The sequence below is a fragment of the Plecotus auritus genome (assembly GCF_963455305.1).
Source record: "Plecotus auritus genome assembly, chromosome: 9".
Classification (NCBI taxonomy): Eukaryota; Metazoa; Chordata; class Mammalia; order Chiroptera; family Vespertilionidae; genus Plecotus; species Plecotus auritus.
The window spans coordinates 111,462,756-111,478,367 of NC_137783.1; the positions used below are offsets into that span (position 1 = coordinate 111,462,756).

The following is a 15,612-nucleotide window of genomic DNA, read 5'->3' on the forward strand; positions in this document are numbered from 1 at the left end:
TCAATTTGCATATTTCTTTTTTATTAGTGTGGAGATATATAAACACACTAGAGGCCAGTACATGAAAATTCATGCACTGGAGGGGGGGTCCCTCAGCCTGGCCTGCCCCCTCTCACAGTCCAGGAGCCCTCAGGGGCAGGAGGCAACCCGGTGATCAGGGGAAGGTGATGCCCCATCACACTTCTGCTGCTGCCACTGGTTACCTGAGCTTCGGCCAGCCCTGGGCAGCTGGGCAGCCGCCACCCAAGGCTTGCCTATGCCTCAGGCGTCAGCTGGGCAGCTGCCATCCAAAGCTTGCCTGCACCTTGGTCCGGCCCTGGGTAGCTGGGCAGCCACCATCTGAGGCTTGCCTACACCTCGGGCCGGCCCTGAGAGCTAAGGGGACTGGGGGACTCCGGAGGCAGGTGTGCAGAGTGGCAGCCTTGCTGTACTCATGCTGCCCCAGCAGGGCTGAGGGGACTGGGCGCCGCCATCTTGTGTCTGTGGGTGCCGCCATCTTTGAGGGTGTGGCAGTCAATCAGCATATTCCCTCCTTATTGGCTGTGGGCACCACCATCTTTGAGGGCGGGCAGTCAATTAGCATATTCCCTCCTTATTGGCTGTGGGCGCTTCCATCTTTGTGACAGAGTGAGGGTCAATTAGCATATTCCTTCTTTATTAGATAGGATACACACACACATTTATTGACTTCAGAGAGGAAGGGAGATAGAGAGTGCACATCCCCCACTGGAGATCTAGCCCACATGTGCCCTGATCAGGAATCGAACCGTGACCTTCTGGTTCATAGGTCAAAGCTCAATCATGAGCCACACCAACTGGGCTCCCACTCCAGCTTTCTTAAAAGTTGTCAAGGACAAATGAAAAATCTTGCCTTCTCTACAATTATGAGTAATACTGTTTATGTATGTGGTAAAAATAAATAAAACTGTCCCAAATGTTTTTTTGTGTGTGTGTGTTTTTTTTAGTATCATGTGGTCTGGGAAAATATTTGATATTAAAGCTGGTTTAAATTTGGTTGATGTCTTTTAGAGTTATTAACAAAATATATGTTTGTCTTGCCTGGGCTTACAAAAAAGGGTTCATATATTTTGTTATGTCTCTTGAAAATAGGTGTGTATTTGCCAATGAAAAACCTGCTTCTAGAAGTTATAAAATGTATTCATAAATTTGCCAATCTAAAGAATGCTAGTTGTCATTAAAAATTAAGGTTTATAAGAATTAAGAATTCTAATTAAATTGAAAAAAAAACCTGTATGGTTTTGGTAATAAAAGATGTAAGGTATGGAGATATATTTTTAAAGAAATAGGAAGAAAATAGGTTATTCTAAAGTTGGTTATTTCTGAATGAGTTAAGAAGAGGCCAGCAAGTACCAAAAGGTACTAGGAAAGTTGTAAATTTGTGAAGGGGGAAGAAGCAAGATGGGAAAGAACTGAGGAAGTGAAAAAAGGTGAGAAAGGTAGAAAGAAAAAGTCAGAGGCATATGAAAGAAAAAGACCTCTAGCTGAAAATCAGTGTGCATATTGCAGGGAGGGAGGACACTGGAAAAAGGATTGTCCCAAACCCAGCAAGGGAATTGGAGATGGAAAAAGGAGAAATGAGAGAAAAGGAGAGGCACATAGACAGATGGTGGAGTAGAGCAGTGATTTTTTTTTTTTTATCCTCACCTGAGGATATTTTTTCCATTGATTTCTAGAGAGAGTGTAAGAGAGGGAGGGGGGAGAAATGGAGAGAGAGAGTAAGAGAGAGAAACATCAACATGAGAGAGACACATCAATTGATTGCCTGCCACACGCGCCCCTATTTAAACACTGGGAAGGTAGAGATGAGGAACCTGCAACTGAGGTCCCTGCCCTTGACCAGGAATCCAACCCACAACCCTTGGGTCTGTGGGCTGATGCTCTAACAGCTGAACCAAACCAGTCGGGTAATTCTGATGATGAGTGAGAGACCCAGGAGCTCCCCTTAATTTTCAAAACCAATTGTTATTTCCCCACAGGAGCCCTGGGTACAATTGACAGTGGGGAACAAATCAATTTGTTAGTCAATACCAGAGCTACTTATTTGGTTCTAAATATGAAAATGGCCTAAAGAAGTCAGGTATTTCTCAGTAGCAGGAGTTACCAAACAGATGCAACAAAAGACCTTTCTCCTACCTTCCCAGTGTTTAAATTCTAAGACTTCCTTTTTAACCTAGAAATAGCTTTGAGTTATTCCAGTGGGTCCCTGGAATACATCAGAATTTGTTCCCTCTCCTTATAAAACAGAAATTTTAGATTAATTAGGCCTATTTAATATACTTGAAGTACATGGGAAGCTTTGTCAATTATAAAAATAATAGCTATGTTCTGTTTGTATACAGTAGATAAGTGTTTTCCCCTTTCTTGCTTTTGATGGCTAAAATTAGGTTGCATTTCATAAAGATTCTAAGATGGCCACGTAGAATAGAGCAACTAGTCACTTGTGGTGGACAACTCGATAATGCATCATTGTGTTGGCTTCCCCATTTCCCCTCTTGCATTCCCTCTGTCACTCAGAAGGAGGCAGAATTCTGCAGCTGGGTCAAGGACCTGTGTATGGCTCCCAACTTCCAGAAGGGTCTGCATATAACCCTTTGCTTTCTGGGAACCCGAGTATGAGAGGTACAATTCCTTTCATGTCTGAAAATGTTTCTACTCTACCCCACACTTGATTTTGTTTGGCTGTGTTAGGTCTGATCAAAGAATTGAATCAATACCCCTCCCCTGGGAACTGGCTTTTCTGGCCATTTCACTATGGATATTCCCTTTGCTGAGACCACATTTCACTTGCTGCGACCACATTCTGTTATCTCCCCTCCAGGTATGCACAAAGAATTCTCCGCCCAGAGAAAGCCTGCCAAAAGTCCTTTAAAAGCCGCTAACTCCCACCACTGCGTGCTGATTGAATAAATTCGCAATCCCTCACCATTCTGGCCTCGTGTGTTCCTCCTTCGGGGATCTAACATTTGGTGCCGAAACCCGGGAAGGTTCCATGGGGATGGGGAGCCATTGGCCCAGCTTCGGTCACCCTGAGTTTGCTACTTGGAGAGCAGTAGGCAGCGGCAGCTTTTCCTGGGCTTACCTCCAAATCCTACTCAGGTGACTCGATTGCCAGCCTCAGTCAGGCCTCCCTCCCTTACAGGGTTCCCTCTCACCCCCAGCCAACCAGCCAAGGAGGACGCCGGACAGGAAATCTCTCCTCCATTGCTGACCCTCCATCCCACACCAGCCAATCTTCTCTAGGTGAGTGACATTCCACAATTCCCCTCATCCCAGGTCTTCTGCCCACTCTCTCTCACTGACTTCTCGGAAGTCTCTCATCTCAAAAGTACTAGGGCAGAAGATTCTTCAGCCATTTGGCTTTGGGTCCTTCTGGATTGGGGACGCCCAGTCCAGAGGGTCACCTCTCATTTCTCATAGTGATTTGTTTAGCAGCAGGAACCCTTGCCCTAAACAGTCACCTTTGGATTTGTGGTCTGTCACTCACCCTTCCTCTCTCGTGGGTCACACTACACTCTCTCTGCACTCACGGGGGAGATCATGCCCAACCACCTCATTTTATTTTGTAACACTGTGTAGCCACAATATAAACTAGATAATAAGTCTCAAAGACCTGGAAACAGCACTTTCAATTTTAACACACTAAGCAATTTATGTAATTGCTGTCACTGCATTGGAAAATGGTCAGGGATCCCCTACATCCAGGCCTTTTTTCATCCTTCAGTCCCAATCCTCTCTCTCAGTCCTGCTCTACCTATCAGATCTTTCTCCTTCACACAAAACATCTTACCCCTAACATTTCTAATTCTGAATCTACTTTTGACCCAGCAGACCACAGACCTCCACTCCCTACCCTCCCTCACCTGAAGTAGATTCCCAAAACCCAGACCCTCCTAACCAGCAACCACCTTCTCCCCCAGTCCCTGAGAGCCCAAATCCTGAGAACATGAGCTCCAAAACAGCCTTTTCCATCTAACACTCGTTCTCAGGCCACCCAAAGACTGCCTTCCTCAACAGCCTCTTCTATTCTTTTTTTTTTTTTTTTTAAATATATTTTATTGATTTTTTACAGAGAGGAAGGGAGAGAGATAGAGAGCTAGAAACATCTATGAGAGAGAAACATCCATCAGCTGCCTCCTGCACACCTCCCACCGGGGATGTGCCCGCAACCAAGGTACATGCCCTTGACCGGAATCAAACCCGGGACCCCTGAGTCCGCAGGCCGACGCTCTATCCACTGAGCCAAACCGGTTAGGGCAGCCTCTTCTATTCTTACACCAATTCCACTCCTGAGGGAGGCAGCAGGAACTGAGGGCATAGTCTGAGTCCACGTCCCATTCTTTATGTCCAGCCTCACACAGATTGAGAGGCATCTCAGGTCTTTTTCCACTGACCCGACCACCTTTACTAAGGAATCTGAGTGCCTGACCCAGCCCTACATCCTGACCTGGCACGACATCTGTGTCCTCCTGTCCTCCTCTACAGAAATTTACCACCTTAGACCCCACCTCCCCAGTGGGAACCCTTCTGAACACCCATTTTATATCCCAACTAGAGGCCTGATGCACAAAATTTATGCAAGGGGCTCCGAGGGCCGAGGCTGCCACCCCGGCCTCTGCCCTGGCCCTCAAAGCAGCAGCCCCAGCTTTGTCCGGAAGGATGTCAGAAGGACGTCTGGTCTAATTATACTTTCATTATTATAGGTCAACTCCCGACACACACTATAAACTTTGAAAAATAGACACAGGTCCAAAAACCCAACAAAAAGACCTCGTTAACTTGACCTTTAAGGTCTTTAATAATAGAGATGAGGAAACCCAAATCCAAAAACAAAGGCGAGATCAGGCCAAAGCTGAGGCCCAGAAGGAGGCCTTCCAGGTCCTAGCCACTACTCTCATGAACCCCAAAACGAAGTGCTGGTCCTTCAACCGAGGGTAGGTCAGGGGCTAAACCTCCTCCGGGCCCATGCTTCAAATGCAACAAGGAAGGACACTGAGCCAAGTCCTGCTCAAACCCGAGACCCCTGCCTGGACCCTGCCCGAGATGCAGAAGGGAAGGCCACTGGGGCCATTTATTCTGCCCTCTCCGAATTCGCTGGGACCCTTGTCCACTCCTCAGTGGACCCTTGTCCACTCCTCCTTATGGGGGTTGATGGATTAGTCTCACAGCCATTAGCCACCTCACCTCTACACTGCATCTTACTAAATACCTTCATTCACTCTTTTCTCATTGTCACCCAAACCTTAGCATATTATCTCTAAGGAAAAAGTTGACAGTTTTAAATCCAAGCTGCTAGAGGCCTGGGAATAGGCTGCTGGACCTGCTCCCTCCTCCCCTCGCCTTTTCTTCAGCCCCATAAGCCTATACAATCAGGGGTCCTCAAACTTTTTAAACAGGGGGCTAGTTCACTGTCCCTCAGACCGTTGGAGGGCCGGACTATAGTTTTTAAAAAAAAACTATGAACAAATTCCTATGCGCACTGCGGGCCGGGACGAGTCGGCTGCTAAGCAGGACAGGCAGCAGCACCCGGCGGGCCGGATAAATGTCCTCAGCGGGCCGCATGTGGCCCGCGGGCCATAGTTTGAGGATGCCTGCGTAATTTTCCAAAGTCTTGGATAACTTAAAAGGCTTTGGAGCATTGCTGGGTTAAATGATAAATATTTTAAAATAACATAAAATATTGAAACATTAATTGCTAGACATATTTTAATTAACCTGCTCTTAGTTTTTATTACAGAAGGTCTCTTGTACTTTGTTGAATGTATATTTTCCTGAAAGTAAGAGTGTGTTTAAAGTGTGTTGATAAATATCAATCTAAGAAATGTTGGCTGTTTTCTTTTTGGTTATCACTGAAAAATTAAGTTTTCTAAGAGTGAAGAATTCTAATTTTAAAGAAAAAGAAAGAAAAGTTGCTGAAGTATGACAGAAGGAAAAAATATTAGAGTAGAAATACTTAACGGAAAGCCTGAGGCATGCTTATGCATTTCTGAAGGACATAGAAGGTTTGAAGGCTAATTTGAAAGTGTGAAATTTGTGAAGGTTGCATATGTGATGAGAAGGAAAAGAGAAATATTGAAAGAAAAAAATAAGTTCTAAGTTAACTATTTACAAGAATTGTAAACGGGTCATAAAAGTCCCAGGAAAGCCGAAACCGGTTTGGCTCAGTGGATGGAGCGTCGGCCTGCGGACTGAAGGGTCCCAGGTTCGATTCCGGTCGGGGGCACGTACCTTGGTTGTGGGCGCATCCCCAGTGGGGGGTGTGCAGGAGGCAGCTGATGGATGTTTCTCTCTCATCGATGTTTCTGACTCTCTATCCCTCTCCCTTCCTCTCTGTAAAATATCAATAAAATATATTTAAAAAAAAAAAAAAAAAAGAAAAGAAGAAGTCCCAGGAAAGTTAAACAAAGGCCAGACCACTAGTTAATTTATAGCCTGCCTGTATAAACAAAGGCCAGACCACTAGTTAATTTATAGCCTGCCAAAGACAGAGGAAATAGTTAATACAGAAAGGGAGGGGGAAAGGGGAAAAGAAAAAAAAAGGGGGGCCAAGGGCCATTTTACTCTGAGCAAGAACGCCTGAGGTTTCAGTCTCCAAGCCTGGCTGGACAAGGTTGCTGGATACTTCTTAAGCTAAACCAGAATAGTTAGCAGCAGAATTTTAAGATAGGAGCATACATAATGCCTCAGACCCCCACCAAGCCTGCTCTTCAGATTGGCTGGGGGGGAGGGGAGGAGGGGAGGGAGCATCTGTACTTCATGGGTCAAATGTGTAAGTTTGCTTACTTTGCTTTTTCAATAAAGGAGCATACTTTAATTACTTGATAAGTTAGCTTTTCACAATATAATCAAGGTCTCATATAAACTCATTCCTATGAGAAGCCAATGTTTTATGAGCAACTGGTTCTAGTAAAGTCCAAAGTAAAATTTGCATATATATATACACACAAATGAGCACTAGCCAAAAAGAATGCTGTTTAGAAGTACATTTAAGCTTAAAAAGAAGAAATTTAAAAATTTCTTCCACTACTATTTACAGAGTAAACTAAAAGTTATTATTCAAGCATTAAATCTCACCATTAATGAGACGCCATAAGTTAAAAGCAAGTTACTTTTACTTGAGATGTATGCATTGTAGTAGCAGCCAACATGTCTCTCTCCTACCTTTTTCTGGAAGGCAACCAAGTTGGTTGCTCTGTTTGAAAGAAAGTAAGTCTTTAATGTAGCAATTTAAGGTTTAAGAGTAAAAACAGCAAGGATTAAAGTGCAGTAAAAAGAAGTTAAGCCAGTGAATGGGAGATTATAACCTCAGGAAATTTAAAGTACTAACTTTGGCTGGAAATAGATTCTACCCTTTCCCACACTGTTAATAAATTGGGGAAATCAGGCAGAAGAAAAAACCCTTTAATAGCAACCCTAGCAAATAACTAGCCAGGCAACTAAGACCCCTATTCTTTTCCTCCCTAAAGATAACATCCAGGTCTCAGTTGTATTTCAGCTCCAGGCCCAGAAAAGCAGTGAAACTAGACAAGTGACGCTGTGGTAGCCTCAGGACCAGCTTTTACCTCCCAAGTCACTCAACAGGACCGTTTTTGAGCCTTCACTAACCAGTCTCTTGGGGAAATCATGCTGCTATGACCCCTCGTCCAGCCCAATACTATCCAAGTCCATCCATCCCCCCATGATCTCAATGTCCCCTCTCAGGAAGTAACTACGGAAGACATGACCTTCGTCCTATTCCATAAAACAAAAAGGCTGGAATGTTAGGTCTGATCAAAGAATTGAATCAATACCCGCCGCCCCCCCCCCCCCCCAGGAACTGGCTTTTCAGGCCATTTCACTATGGACATTCCCCTTTGCTGAGACCACATTTCACTTGCTGCGACCACATTCCGTTATCTCCCCTCCAGATATGCACAAAGAATTCTCCACTCAGTAAAAACCCACCAAAAGTCCTTTAAAAGCCGCTGACTCCCATCAGCTAGTGTGAGGATGATCGAATAAATTCGTAATCCTTCACCAGTCTGGCCTTGTGCGTTCCTCCTTCAGTGACCTAACAGGCTGGATGTAAAATTATGGATTAAAAGTTCTCTTTGGAAAGCATCTGTTTCCCCTATTCTCCCTCCCCTCTAGAAGCTTTGAACATCTTCTCTTTATCCTCCGTTTTTTGAAATTTCACATTAATATGTCTACATGTGGGTTTCTTAATTGTCTTTCTTTGGTATAGCAAAGGTGGAGATTTATTGAAGAACCAAGTACAGACTCCTACATGGGGAGAGGGAAGAGTCCCACAGAATTGACTCCCAAGTAGGAAGGGGGAAAAGGTCCCACTGAGTTCCAGTTTCCATGGTTTATAAAGGCTGCAGTTTCCATGTCCTGATATCCCCTCTGATTGGTCAATATTCCCCTTCGAGTTGGTTACTATAGTGATTCCGGAGGCCCTCCTCCCTCATAGTCCTTCCATTCCTCTGGGCTTTCTTCTTTTCTATCTGAATGAAGGGCTTCCTTCTCTTTATTTTGTAAATATAGACCTTTCTTGGCTACTTCCAGTTCCCTTGTCTTATGGAAATATACCTGTTGCTGCTTCCTCATCTTATGGAAATGTAACTGCACCTGGCTTCCTTTTGTTATGGAAATGTACCTTCTCCCAGTCTACAGCCCTGTGTTTTTTTCCATGGATCCCAATTCTAAAAAAATCCCTAAGCCCGCCTATATTCCCCTAAAATTCCTGCTTCAGTCCCCCCTCTGATTAGGAAACCCCAACTACCGTTGGGGACAGGGGATACTGCATCTTTTTGGCTGCTTCCTACTGGCAAAGGGGTCATAGTTTGGAGTTTAGTCAGGGTCCCATCGGAAGTAGGTGGTCTAAGGGTCCACGGAAGATGGATGTAGCAGCCTCCATTTGCTATTCCATGCAGAGGACCAGTTGCAGCTTTAGGGCTTCTAAATGGGAGAATATGAAACATAACAAGCAATGGTTAAAGATGAGCAATAATGAAACAGTATAAACCAAGGCCTGAGGAAGTGGTTTTGTTTAGTGGTAGTGGTAGCATAAGTTGTCCTATAGACCAAGACTTAACACATTTTACTCTGAATTGGGCTGCTTATAATATACTTAGTCGTTAGGGATTTGGGGAGCCAGAATGGCTTGAGAAATTTACTGTACCAGGGTTACAGAGAGGGGCTATAAGTAGGAGTATCTTGTGGTGTTTCTGGGTCCCAGTAAGGACAGAGGTCTCCTCCAGGTACCAGCCTAGGGTTTAGATGACACTTATAAAAAGACAGAATAAGAATTGTTAAAAAGATTAAAATACTGATTATTTAGAAATACCAGAGTATGTTACTTATCTGGCACTCACTGTCTTCCCAGGATTCCTTTGAAAGAGAAGTTTCAGGTCCTTTAGAGGTTCACATGAGTAGAAGTTTGGTGATCTAATTGATAGCAATGCAGCTTTGTCCTCCTCCTGTGCTGGCATTCAAGGCTGTCCAATGACAAAATCCAAAAATGGCATGGTTATAGATTTGTTTAAAATGCAATTGATAAAACCTCTGCTGAGACAACAACCTTCTAGTACAACAAAAAATTTGTATGTAACATGTGGCACATGGCTTATTACAGACAGCACATTAAAACATTGAAAACAATTTATAAATCCTAATAAGAGAAATGTAAAACCCCAGAATGTCACTGGCAGACACAGAGAATTATCATGCTTGCCCTTCTTCCCTGACTGAAAGTTTCTTGTTTGAGCTTGGCTTTGAATCTGTGTAAGTTTTTTTCTGAAGTAGACTAAAACCTTTATGACATTCAAAGTTTATATATTTAAATAGAAAGTTGCTATTAATTTTTATTTGGCAGAGTTTCCTCATGCAACTTCAAGTATATTGCATTGGTCTAATTTAGTTCAAAGATATTTCTTTTTAGGGAGAGAGAATAAATCTTTTCGCATCACCCCAGGGCCCTTAGGGTGTCACAAAATCTGTCTTTCAGTTAAATTCTTGAAATATTACACTGGCTGACTCTTGTGTGTGCCCTGATCTGTGATTGAACCTGAAACCTTGGTGTATCAGGATGATGCTCCAACTAACTGAGTCACCTGACCAGCGCTGATTGTTCCTTTTTTAAATAACATGTTATCATTTTATTTTGATCATTCTCTTCTATCTTGAAGGCTTTCTTCAAATGTCTGGTTATCTTTGTCATGTTTATATTTAAGAATAAGGCCATGAAGACCTAACTTGGGAGCTTTAGGTATATGCACTGGGCTTATTTATTTGTACTTTACCCTGATGTGCACAAATGCAGGTACCTTTCCATGAGGGTCAATACAGGTTAATAGCTATTCCTAGTTCTAACTCCAGCTGCATGGATATCAACTTCTCTTTCCTAGAGAGAGCTAGAGGACAAAGATTGGGTCAAAGGGTGACTTCTTTTTTTTTTTTTTAATATATTTTATTGATATTTTACAGAGAGGAAGGGAGAGGGATAGAGAGCCAGAAACATCGATGAGAGAGAAACATCGATCAGCTGCCTCCTGCACACCCCCCACTGGGGATGTGCCCGCAACCAAGGTACATGCCCCTGACCGGAATCGAACCCGGGACCCTTCAGTCCGCAGGCCGACGCTCTATCCACTGAGCCAAACCGTTTTCGGCGACTTCTTCAAAAGGGATAGATGTAACATCAGTCACATTAGGCCCGCATATGACCAGAGCTCAGATATTTTGGGGGGATTCTTTGACCATCCTTCATTCCCACTACTCTTATCCACTGAAGAAGAGTCTTTATTTCTGGCCTTGCTCCATCAAAGCTATTCTATCAGAAGAGAGTGGCTTATTTTAGAAACTGGGATGTGTGCCCTGACCAGGAATTGAACCATGATCTCATGGTTCATGATTCATGGGTCGGTGCTCAACCACTGAGCCACACCAGAGGGGCCACAATGTACATTTATAAAGAAGCTTTGGTCCTCTTTCTCTTCAACGAGGCAATGGAGCAGCCTCTCCAGCAGAGGCAGAAATGAAGATCTTTGTGAAGACCTTGACTGGCAAGACCATCACCCTCAAGGTGGAGCCACTGATACCACTGTCAAAGCTAAAACCCAAGATAGGGAGGGCATCCCGCCTGACCAGCAGAGTCTGATTTTTGTGAGCAAAGAGCTGGAAGATGGCCGCACTCTCAGACCACACTATTCAGAAAGAGTCCGTTCTGCATATGGTGGCATCATGGAGCCCTCCCTCTGCAAGCTCACTGCAAAGTGCAACCGTGATAACATGATCTGCCACAAGTGTTATGCCACCTGCCTACACCCTCCCCACCAGCACTGTCTTCTTGGGGCTACACCAACAATCTGCGCCTCAGGAAGATTAAATAAGGCCCCTCTGCCACCTTCTTGACCCCTCAGGGCAGCCTTCTGCCTGAACTCTGAGACCCTGGGGCCTCAATAAAGTTTCCCTTTCATTGACTGGAACAGTAAAAAAAAGGGGGGGAGGGGGAGAAGAAGTTTTAATGTCATAAAGAAATGCTTACTTGAAAGTGAAGAGAGTAGGGTATACATTTTTATGTACCAGAGTAATAATAAGAGTAGCAGTTGCCATTTTTCGGGTGCTCTCCTAATAGCTTTACTTGTATCAACTCTTTTGATCCTCATACAGCCTTAAAGGATAGGGGCAGTTTCTGCTCCCATTTTATAGATGATAAAACAGAGGCTCAGAGCCCTGGCTAGTTAGTTGGAGTGTCATCCTATACACAAAAAGGTTGCCAGTTTGATTCCCAGTCAGGGCACATACCTAGGTTTTGGGTTTGATCCTCGGTCTCTCACATCAGTGTTTCTCTCTCTCTCTCTCTCTCTCTCTCTCTCTCTCTCTCTCTCTCTAATCAATAAACATATCCTCTCTAATCAATAAACATATCCTCAGGTGAGGATTAAAAACCAAACAAACAGAGGCACTGAGAAGAAGGTGGGACTTGCCCAATGCCACACATGGGGGCAGGGGCTAGAATTCAAACCCAGGTTGTCTGGTTCCAGAGTTCATGCTTGTAACCAAGAGCAGTTCGGACAAGGCACATGATAACTTTGTGGTTATCTCTGTGAGTTAGGATTTTGTTATTTATCCTTACTTTACTACCCTTCCGCTTTCTGACCATTAATGCCAAGTTGTTTCCCAGCCTCCAGGCCTTTTCATTCCAATAGACAGTTCCTCCCTGGCTCACTGCTCTATTAACTGCTATTCAGTCTTCTACTATCAGCCTAAATGTCTCTTCACAGGAAGCCACCCTGAGTTCCTATGCAAGGCTGGCTTCTTCACAACTTCCTGTTTTTTTAAACAACTGTCCTTCCTGCCATCCCTCTCCCCCTTTGCTGTAGGCTCCATGAAAGCCAGGCCTGGGTCTGTCTTTTTCACCTTCAGATGCCCAGAACAATGCCTGACCCACAGTAGATGCATGAGAGGATCTTATTGTTTAGCAGACCAGCAGAGCAGACAGGCTGGGAGGAGGCACAGTCTAGGGGTCCTTCTCTCTGTGTTCTAATATGGATGCAGTGGAAGGTGCTAGAATCAGAGAGGTAATTCTGAATTAAAATAGTGACTTGGCGCCGAAACCGGTTTGGCTCAGTGGATAGAGCGTCGGCCTGCGGACTGAAGGGTCCCGGGTTCGATTCCGGTCAAGGGCATGTACCTTGGTTGCGGGCACATCCCCAGTGGGGGGTGTGCAGGAGGCAGCTGATCGATGTTTCTCTCTCATCAATGTTTCTAACTCTCTATCCCTCTCCCTTCCTCTCTGTGAAATATCAATAAAATATATTTAAAAAAAAATAGTGACTTGGCAAGCTGTGCAAATTTGGACTACAACCCTCACATTCTGAGATCTGCTTTCTCTTCCATAATATTGGGTTGATAATATTACCTCACACCTACAAGAGTGCATAAGTGACACCAAGTAGGTACTTAATAGTTAAATGGATTTATTGAACATTTGGGAAAGAATTAAATGTGAATATTTTCAAGTTTCTTAACTTCTCTGTGTCTGTTTTCTAATCTATACCATGGTATAATAAATAAATGAATATATCTATTTTTATGGGATTCTTGTGAGAATTCAAGGAGATAATCTATACAATGCACAGAACCCAATGACTGGCATAGAGTAAATGCTCAATTCAGGTTAACCATGATTGTTATTGTTATGGGTAAAGCACTTTCTGCAGTGCCTGGTGCGCAGCAGGTACTCCTAGGTAGAAGGTGCATAGTGTTATTGACTTGTCCTGGGCTAAGTTCCACCCAGATCCTCCTAAAGCTGTGTCCTGGCCCTGGGTGCACTCCTAGGTTCCAGAGTTGGTATTGAATAGATACCACCCCATGGCTGCCATCAGCTACTGCAGCCTCGACCTCAGATCATACCATGCTCTAGTGTTGTTCCATCCAAACTGTAGAACACCCCTGTGCATTTCCTTAGGAGACCAGGAACAGTGGAGACTGAACAGAAGGACTAGATTTGAGAGATAATTCAAGAAGGTATAGTCAACAGCACTTTATGACTAGTTAGGTGTCCAGGAGCAAGAAGGTGGATTTGTCTAAGGTAGTGGTTCTCAATAATCTCAGATTGTTGCCCTGGCAAGCCAGATGGGCGAACAGAGGACATTTGGCAATGTCTGGAGACATTTGTTGCAACTGGGGTTGGGATGCTATTGGCATCTAGTGGGTAGAGACCAGGATTACTGCCAAATGTCCCACACTACACAAGGCAGCTCCCCACAATAAAGAATTACCCAACTCAAAATGTCAAGAGTGCAGAGGTCAGTACATCCTGGTCTGGGATGATTTCCAGAGTTTTACCTGGGAATCCAAGGCATCAAGAAAAGCTGTGAAAAGCCTTCCACAGGAGCTATTACTACCATGTACAGCTAAAGGATTAGATAAGTCTGAGGAAAACCCTACCCAGGAACTAACACATCTTATAGGATTCTCTAAAGTGACAGAAAAGGGGTCCCCGCTCCTGGCCTCGCTATATCGGAGCTGATGGACTGACGGCTCCCACCACCGGCTCAGGGATGGGCGCACAAAGCCATTCTGAAGTCTCAGGACGCTGGCCCATTTAAATGTGCGCGGCCCAAGAGAAAGGCATCTGAGAAACCATGGCACTCCCTTTTCAAAAAGAGTTGGAGAAATACAAGAACATTGATGAAGATGAGCTTTTTGGAAAACTCTCAGAAGAGGAATGGAAACACTTGGAAAATGTTCTTGATGACCTAGATCCCAAGAGTGCCCTGCTACCAGCTGGATTCCGACAAAAAGAGCAGGCACAGAAAACCGCCACCGGACCGTTTGACTGTGAGCACCTCCTCATGTACCTGGCGAAGGAGGCTTTGGAACAGAAAGATAGGGAAGACTTTGTGCCTTTCACTGGAGAAAAGAAAGAGAGAGGCTTTATCCCCAAAGAAAAGCCCGTAGAAATGCGTAAAGAAGACAAAGTAACCCTTGATCCAGAACTGGAAGAAGGTTTAGCCAGTGCCTCCGACACTGAACTCTACAATCTTGCAGCTGTTCTTGGAGAACACAATTTGCTCCATAACCCAAAGTGTGATGAAGAAACACCCAACACTAAAGGTGGCAAAGGACCTGTGAAAAATGTGGTCAAAGGTGACACTCATGTCAAGAAGTTCAGCCTGGCTGAACTTGACATGACCCTGTGGCAACCGCTTTTGCAGATATGCTGAAAGTAAACAAGACCTTGAAAAGTCTGAACATAGAATCCAATTTTAAAACTGGGGCTGGGATCCTGGCCCTGGAAGAGGCACTAAGAAAATGACACCTTGACAGAAATCAAGATCGATAACCAGAGACAGCAGTTGGGAACAGCTGTAGAGACAGAACTTGCCCAGATGCTCAAGGATAATTCAAGGACCCTCAAATTTGGATATCAGTTTACCAAGCAAGGGCCACGAACAAGGGTGGCAGCTGCCATCACAAAAAAATAATGACCTGGTTCGTAAAAAGCAAGTGAAGGAGACTGAAAGTAAAATTCTATGAGAGCCCTAGCCGGTTTGGCTCAGTGGATAGAGCATCAGCCTGTGGACTGAAGGGCCCCAGGTTCGATTCCAGCCAAGAACACATGCCCAGGTTGCAGGCTCGATCCCCAGTAGGGGTATGCAGGAGGCAACCAATCAATGGTTCTCTCTTATCATTAATGTTTCTACCACTCTTTCCCTCTCCCATCCTCTCTGAAATCAATAAAAATATTTAAGGGGGAAAAAAAGAGACATATGTACTACTATTTCTAATACTTCAAACAATTTAAAAAATGTAAAAAAAAAATAAAAATAAATAAAAAATAAAAAATAAATAAAAAAAAAAAAAAAGAAACTAAAAAGAAAAAAATATTTAAAAATATTTCTATGAGAAGCGAAGTTTCATCATGGTGGCCATTTAAAAATGAACAAAAGCTCTTCTCCTTCCCAACCGGGACTATTTTATCAAAGGTTGTTCATTTCTGTTAACCACAAAAGTAATATTTAATTTTTATTCTTTTTTAGCACTACTTATTTATTTGGGATTTTTAAAATATGTACAGTTGTTTTATTTGCTCGTGTGCACCTC

At 43.9% G+C, this 15,612-nt stretch overlaps 1 pseudogene across 1 annotated transcript; it reads left to right on the forward strand.

The window, feature by feature from the left end:
- Window positions 1–14,150: 14,150 nt before the first annotated feature.
- Window positions 14,151–15,045, forward strand: LOC308257752 (tropomodulin-2-like; annotated as a pseudogene). The gene has a single exon. The product of its transcript is annotated as a tropomodulin-2-like (transcript).
- The last annotated feature ends 567 nt before the right edge of the window (window positions 15,046–15,612 follow it).